Raw genomic sequence first — 8,254 nt, 5'->3', positions numbered from 1 at the left:
ATGGGGCAATAAGCCGAGCTCTGTGCCAGGTGCACGCAAGGTAGAGACGCAGACAATGCAGGACTGAAGGAGCTCGCTGCGCCGGGGGAGGGTGCGCACTGCGCCCCCGCGAAGAGAAGCAGTGGGATGATGCAAAGAACTGCACGGTGAGGCCCAGGTGGACCATGTGGAAGCCGAGCCCAAGCCCAGACTTAGTGGCCGTGAGGTTAAGGAGGGTGAGTGTCAGCGGGGCTGAGGAATGGGTCACCCCGATGGCCGTCTCGTCTTCCCGTCAGGCTCGCGGTAACTCATGCCTCATAAATCACGTTCGTGTGTATTACCCCGACCAGAAGCTCTTCGCTCACTGAGTGGTGTTCTGACCAGAGCCACATTTTTCCCAGAAAGGGACTGAGCTGAGTGGCCCCGTCTGTGATCGACTGCGTGTGTGAGAGGAGGACAGAGAGACTTAGGTCCCCAAAGAGAAGGGACGGGCATCACACCCTCCATCCCAGGCAAGGCCCAACCCCTTCCTGGAATGCTCTCCCCCATACCACCCTCCCCATAGCCGGGCTCTAGATGCTGCCTAACGTCCTGAACTCAGAGGTCCAACAAGTTGTTGCTAGGGATGGGGGGACTTCATACCTCCCTGGAGAGCCACAGTGAATGCTGTCTCCCCAGTCGGCCTACCCGTTGCCTTCTCGGGCCAGTGCTGGGGTGTGGGCGTGTAATCAGGAGGAGAAGCAGGAACAACAGGAAGGAAGCAGGGACCGAGACGGTCCAAGTGTCTGGTCTTAGAGGGGAAAAGAGGGCACGATGGCGGGGGGCCGTGAGTGGCCTATCTCTGGGGAAGTTCAAGCAGAGTTTGCACAACCATTTTATGGGATGGTGAGTGTTGTGCGTGTGTTTGGGGTGGGGGAGGTTGACAATAACTGTGGGCCGAGCCAATTTCTCTTTCTGCCCCTCAGATTCTCTGCCTCTGCGGGTAGAGCAGAGGAAATCTGGGCATTTGCTCAACCTCTGTGTTTTGTGGTGGGGGTGGGAAAGCCAGGTTTCGGGATGAGCTACTCATGTGCACTCCCACTCCGTCCCTAACTCCATTTCCTTAATCTCCATGTAGTATCACGGAGTGATACTAGTGTGTCTTCTGAAATACCAGATTGATGGCAAGGGACAAATACCAGTGTCTCATTGGTCAGGGCTTGGGGGAAAGAAGGGGGGAAGAGAGTGAAATTCAATGTATTCATATTTTGCGGGCTAAGAGAATGCTTCTGAACCAATTGAATACTTTCTTCATTGACTGTTGCTGGCAGGGAAGCCAAAATCATTGGCAACAAGACTTAACCAGCTGGGGGTGCCTTGGTGGCTCAGTGGGTTAAAGCCTCTGCCTTCCGCTCAGGTCATGATCCCAGGGTCCTGGGATCGAGCCCCACAGCGGGCTCCCTGCTCAGCAGGGAGCCTGCTTCCTCCTCTCTCTCTCTCTCTCTCTGCCTGCTTTCCTGCCTACTTGTGATCTGTCTACTTTGTGTCTGTCAAATAATAATAAGTTCTTAAAAAAAAAAAAAGATGTAACCAGCTGACAGTTGAGGGAAACCACCAGTTCTAAAAATGCTTGGAGAAAGGCTGAGGGGAACGGGGTGGGGGGACTTGGAGCAGCAATACTGAACAATTTCCCCAGAAAGGACCTTATATAGGGACAGGCCCAGAGTACTTAGGCAGCCTTAGAAAGGGAAGGACTGGGGGAGGAAAAACATTTAAGTCATCCCTAGCAGTCTTTGGGGAACCAACAGCAGTCCACACAGTCACACACTTGGACATACACCCGTCCAACTTCACGAACATACACCAGCACATTCTCCTGATAAGGTAATAAGCGTTAAGAAGCTGAAAATATGATGGGCGCCTGGGTGGCTCAGTGGGTTAAGCCTCTGCCCTAAGCCTCACCTCAGGTCATGGTCTCAGGGTCCTCGGGGTCGAGCCCTACATCAGGCTCTCTGCTCAGCCGGGAGCCTGCTTCCCCCTCACTCTCTGCCTGCCTCTCTGCCTACTTGTGATCTCTCTGTCAAATAAATAAATAAAATCTTAAAAAAAAAGAGCTGAAAATATGAGAATGTTGGCCTGAAAATGGGTCAAAGGAAAACATGTTAATTGACCTAGTTTCCCAAGGAGAATTGACTGTTTACCACATTGTAAAGCCGTTGGGTTATACACTGGAATCAAATCCTCTTCTCACAGTGTCAGGAAAGGACACGGATTTTTGGAGTCAGACTCAGTCTAAGCTCTGCTACTTACCCGTGATGATATGATCTTAAGTCACTTGATCTCTGTGAGCCTTGGTCTCTTTATCTGTAAAATGGGTGTTACTACTACCTGCCTTGTGGAGAGGTTGTCAGAACTTAAGAATACAGTAGCATGAATGCTGGGCTCCGTGTCTGGCTTCTAGTAAGTGTCAGTATCAGTACGCGCTGATTCTCTTCCCCTCAAATCTCTTCTTTTGCCAGCCCCCCCCAACTCCTGCATTAGCATAAGAAAATAATTCTACCAAGGGACAGTCTAGGTCCCATCTAAGATGGGCTGTCTTTTCACATTTGTGCTAAAAGGTCTTGGCTACGTTCAGGGGATGATAAAAGGGACGACGTAGTCCCTGTCCTCAAAGTTCACCGTCTGGTGGCTGAGACCAAAATGCCAGACCAGTGTGACAGATGCCATGATAGACGAGGGGTGCATAGCCCAGAATATGGGGTCACAGAAGGATTCTTGAAGGAGGTGTCTGCCTCCCCTTCTAGAAGTGAGTTGTAAGACTGGGGCGGGGCCCCCAAGGAGAGTAGGATGGTGATAGAGGAAGAAAGAGTTTCTGCTTGCTAAGCCAGTTCCAGATTCTTCTCTGTTATGCAAAACCCAAGACACACGAAATGCCTGGACTTGAAGCTGGAAGATAATACAGTAAGGAGCCAAGTAGGGTTGGAAGGGAGAGTTTTGGGGAGAAGCTACCATCTCAATGGACAAGGCGGAATGGGAGAGAGGATTTTAAAGACATTGGGCTGTGTATTCAATGGGCTCCTGCTCCAGACTCCCTTCTCCTTTAGTTCCTTGAGAAACTAAATAGAGATTTAAATTATTCTGCATCCGTTTTGTGTACTAGACTGGGTTTCTTCTATTGCACTGTGTGTTGTGACGGCGCCATTAGGAGCACCAGGATTTATTCAGAACAGAAAGATAGGATATTGGGGTAAAAACCAGCACATTAGAATTTAAGCTTTCGGAGATGCAGCAGTTCTAGGTGATGACTAAGTCCAGGGAGTGGCCAGGGTGAAATGGAGGGGAGGTGCGTGTGCTTGCAAACAGGAAGCTTACAGACGAATGCCGGGGAATTGAAGCACCTGGCAGCTGGAGAGAAGTTGAAGGTCAGGGGGCATCTGGAGGCTCAGTCAATTAAATGTCTGACTCTTTTTTTTTTTTTAAGATTTTACTTGTTTATTTGACAGAGAGAGAGAGAGAGAGAGAGGGAACACAAGCAGGGGGAGTGGAAGAGGGAGAAGCAACCTCCCCACTGAGCAGGGAGTCCAATACGGGTCTTGATCCCAGTACCCTGGGATCATGACCTGAGCTGAAGGCAGTTGCTTAAGGACTGAGGCATCCAGGCACCCCTAAATGTCTGACTCTTGAATTTTGGGTGAGATCATGATCTTAGGGTCGTGCGATCCAGGCCTGAGTCAGTTTCCATGCTCCTGGTTGGGATTCTCTGTCTCCCGTTCCCTCTGCCTGACCCCCATACTCTCTATAAACAAACAAACAAACAAATAAAATCTTAAAAAAAAAAAGATGATGATGGCTGTCAGTTTACAAGAACTGACACCACGGAGGAACAAGAGTTCCTCAGGGAGAACCATGTTTTCATTTTTTAAAAAAAGATTTATTTTATTTATTTTTTTAACGATTTATTTCTTTATTTTAGAGACAGAAAGAGTGGAGAGAGGGGTAGAGGGGGAGGGAGAGGGAAAGAATCTCAAGTAGTCTCCCTGCTGAGCTCAGAGTCGGACACATGGGGCTCAACCCCACCACTCAAGATCACAACTGAGCCAAAGTTCAGAGTCAGACTCAGACTCTGAGCCGACGGAGCCACCCAGGTGTCCCTCAATTCTCTATGTTTGTTTTCTCTACTATCCAGTGAGCTCCTTAAAATAACAGACTTTTTTTTACGTGGCTCCCACTTTGTCCTCAAAATTCAGGTGTACAAAATTCAGATATATGTCCTCAAAATTCAGGTGCCGAGGTGGCTCAGTTGGTTAAGCGACTGCCCTCAGCTCAGGTCATGATCCCAGAGTCCTGGGATTGAGTCCCACATTGGGCTCCCAGCTCCACAGGGAGTCTGCTTCTCCCTCTAACCTTCTCCCCTTTCATGCTCTCTCTCACTCTCTCTTTCTCTCTCAAATAAATAAATAAAATCTTTAAAAAAATTCAGATATACTGAATATCTAACTTCTGCTGGCACTGTGCCATAATCCTAATTATCGCAAGCCTCACTTAAGACGGGGTTCATTTTACAGAGAAACCCAGAAAGTGTATTGTTCATCACACAGCCAGTGGGGTTCAGTGCCGATTATACTGAAATGCAGTTTTGTCTCATTGGCCTCCACTGGTATCTCGAGCTCATCAAGTCCAAAGATTAACTTGTCATCTCTACTGTTTCACCCAAATGTGCGTCTTCCAAGTTTTGATTCATAGTGAAAGGAGCTGCCATCCACCCACTGGCCCACACTAGGAATCAGAGAATCCTCTGACTCCCTGAATAGGCATATCCCCCCAATCGCCAAGCTCTACTGGCCTTGTAAAGTCCTCAAAGACCACCTCTTCCCTCTAGTCCCACTGATAATGCTTTTTTTTTTTTTTAAAGATTTTATTTATTTGAGAGGGAGAAAGTGAGCTCAAGCAGAGGGAGTGGGGGAAACAGGTTCCCTGCTGAGCAGGGAGCTCCACCGGGGCTGGATCCCAGGATCCCAGGGTCACGGCCAGAGCCGAAGGCAGAAGCTTAACCCACTGAGCCACCCAGGCGCCCCCTCCCCCAGTTGATATCGCCTCACTTTGCATGAGCTTCATCTCTCTCCTGGATTTCTGTGGTGACCTCCGGAACGGTGTCCCCGCGTCCAGTCTTGGCCACTCCAGCAGAAGCTCTGGGTTTCCACCAGAGTGACCTTCCTAAAGTTCTGACAGTAGCACTCTCTGTTTCAAGCACTTTCTTGCCTTCCTCTTCCCCCGGGATAAAACCCACTCTTTTTATGTAGTTTATGGAATCTGTTACTACCTCGCACCTGTTCACCTCTCCTGTCTCCTGGCTCACCATGCCCTTCACCGGACTGGCTAGACTTACTGATCCATTTTTAATTTCCCAAACTGCCTCCCTTCTTCTCCTTTTCAGACTTTTGCACTTACGGTTTCCTGTGTCCAGAACACTAGACATCTATTAAAATACAACGTTCTGGGGCCCCAGGCTGACTCCATCGTTTAAGCGTCTGCTTTCAGCCCAGGTCATGATTCCAGAGTCCTGGGATCAAGCCCCGCATCAAGCTCCTTGCTCAGCGGGAAGCCTGCTTCTCCCTCTCCCTCTGCCCCTTCTCCCTGCTTGTGCTCTCTCTGTCTCAAATAAATAAGTAAAATCTTAAAAAATATATAAGACAGAAGGTTCAGAAAAGGGTGAAATTATGCTTCTCCCACCGCCGAAGAGATAATTATTCTGACACTTGTTTAAGAGGTAAGGAAGACTTTTTTTCAGGACTACTGCGGTTAGGGTGTAGACTATCCCCACCGGAGAGAGGTTGGATTTGACTCTGAATACAGTCAGGACGTGGGGATATGTATGGCCAATGAGAAGAATGAGAGGGTCAGTGGATGGAAAATTACATCAGGGATGAGGAGATTCTGGCTAACCTGACGTAGCAGGATTCTTGCTGAAAGCGTCTAGTGGTCCAGGGATGAGGCTTATTCGAAAAGAAGCCTCAGGGGGCGCCTGGGTGGCTCAGTGGGTTAAGCCACTGCCTTCGGCTCAGGTCATGATCCCAGGGTCCTGGGATCGAGTCCCGCATCGGGCTCTCTGCTCAGCAGGGTGCCTGCTTCCCTCCCTCTCTCTCTGCCTGCCTATCTACTTGTGATCTCTCTCTGTCAAATAAAGAAATAAAATCTTTAAAAAAAAGAAAAGAAAGAAAAGAAGCCTCAGCAGAGCCTGTCTAAAGTTTGGCCAAGGGGCACCTGGGTGGCTCAGTGGGTTAAAGCCTCTGCCTTCAGCTCAGGTCATGATCCCAGGGTCCTGGGATAGAGCCCCACATTGGGCTCTCTGCTCAGCGGGGAGCCTGCTTCTCCTTCTGCCTGCTTCTTCCTCTGCTTGTGCTCTCTCTCTGACAAATAAATAAATAAAATCTTTAACAACAACAACAAATAAAGTTTGGCCAAGGACAGAGTTTGTGTCAATACCCAGATAAAAATGAACATGTAACTCCTGTAGGAACTGACAGATACGTGTTCTAAAGAAAAGATTCACAGCAGCTGTACTCTCAGTTTCAAAGAGGAAAAGAACACTTTACTGATATTATAAAAATCTAATAGAAACCAAAGAAAAGAAGGAAAATCTGAGTATAGATGAAGGCAACCATAAGCAGTAAAGGAGAGTAAGACAGACTTACCTCAAACCGGGTACTTAAAACATCCAACCTCATGGTGAGGGTGGGGAGGGCATGACCCGTGGAGTGGTCCAGGCTGGAGTGCTGACGGAGAGGCTCCTCAGCTGAGACTCCCCGTAAGGGTCGAATTTGTAGGGCAAATGATGGGGTCTAAAATTAAACATTTGTTTGCCTATGTGCAGTTTGGAAGGAGCTGCATTCCTGTGTTATCATGTTTTTACATATTCCAGGAGCCTGGGCTAGGTGTGTTTGCCTCTCCTCCGGGATTCCTTGGAGGATGGAGGGAGGGCAGCCCAGCCTGGAGATGGAGGGGATGCAAGGCAAATTTATAGCTCTTGGCTTCCAGACCAGAAGGGCCAGTTCTGAGCTGGAGGGCAGCTAATGTCAATTAACCAGGCTCCCTGGGTCACTTATGTCTCGTAAACAACATTCTTTAGCCTGCCTGCCAACCTGCGGGTGGGGTGGCGGGTTTTGCAGGACAAATCCCAGAAACCTCTGTCCATTCAATGCAATCTGATGCGTAGTTTAAAAGAAATCTGAGGAAAAAAAAAAAAAGAAATCTGAGGAACACACATTTACGGATCAGGAACGCAGAAATGAGCATGAACATGGAGGCAAAAACTGTTTTTTGTTTTGCTTTACTTTGTTTTTTTTGCACAATGTAGGGAGCAATTGAGCACTGAACCTCAATCCGCCCAGATTTGCATGTGGATCACAGTTCCTTACAGAGTTGCCCAGATTTGCATGTGGATCACAGTTCCTTACAGAGTTGCAGAACATCTCTCCCGGAAACAGAACCTTGTAAGGCAGATGGGTGTGCTATAGACCGAGTCCGTCTGGTTCCCCATTAACCATCACTTCTGGGAAGTCTCTCCCAAGTGTCTACGTGTGAATGAGCTGCAATTTCTGGGCAATCATATTTATTTTACTCTATTGTTTATATCCCTCCCTTTTGGAGGAACACGCTGTGAGTTATTCTAAGTTTCCAGGGTGTGAACATCTGCTTCTAAGAAACACAATGTGCTAAGGGGATAGTGGAAGCCGCAGGATACACATATTGCACACTAATGGAGCGTCCATTTTATTGTAATGTCAGGGAGGGGGTATAGCTCAGTGGCAGAGCATTTGACTGCATTTTATTGTAATGTCAGGGAAAACACAGTTTTACATTGAAGCAGACGCCGTCCTTCCCTCCTCACTGGGTGTATCATTTTTTATTAACTAACTAATGGTTTCTATCAAAGCCTGCGGGACATCATGGGGATACAAAAGTGCGCCAGAGCAGTCGAAACAATGTACCCTGAGCAAGAAACAATTCTGATACTAAGTGGCCCTAAGTTGCGGGGCCATCACCGAACACTCCGGGAAGGGGCTGGCCCGCAGCGACAGGTTTTGCAACGCGCCAGAAACTATCGCACTGGCCTCTGGGCCAGGCCGGGCCCTGCAAGAGTCCTGACTTGAGCTGCTGTCCTCCCAGGATGAGGGGTGGGAAATGGCAACCCGTCAAGAGGCGAGAGCGCCCCGCGCCGGCTTCCCCAGCGGCCCAGCTCCACCCCGCCGCGCTCCGGCCTCCCCCAGGGCCCCCGCGCCCCGCCCGCCCGGGCGGC

The sequence above is a fragment of the Meles meles genome, chromosome 17 (assembly GCF_922984935.1).
Source record: "Meles meles chromosome 17, mMelMel3.1 paternal haplotype, whole genome shotgun sequence".
Lineage (NCBI taxonomy): Eukaryota > Metazoa > Chordata > Mammalia > Carnivora > Mustelidae > Meles > Meles meles.
This window is presented reverse-complemented; position numbering follows the sequence as displayed.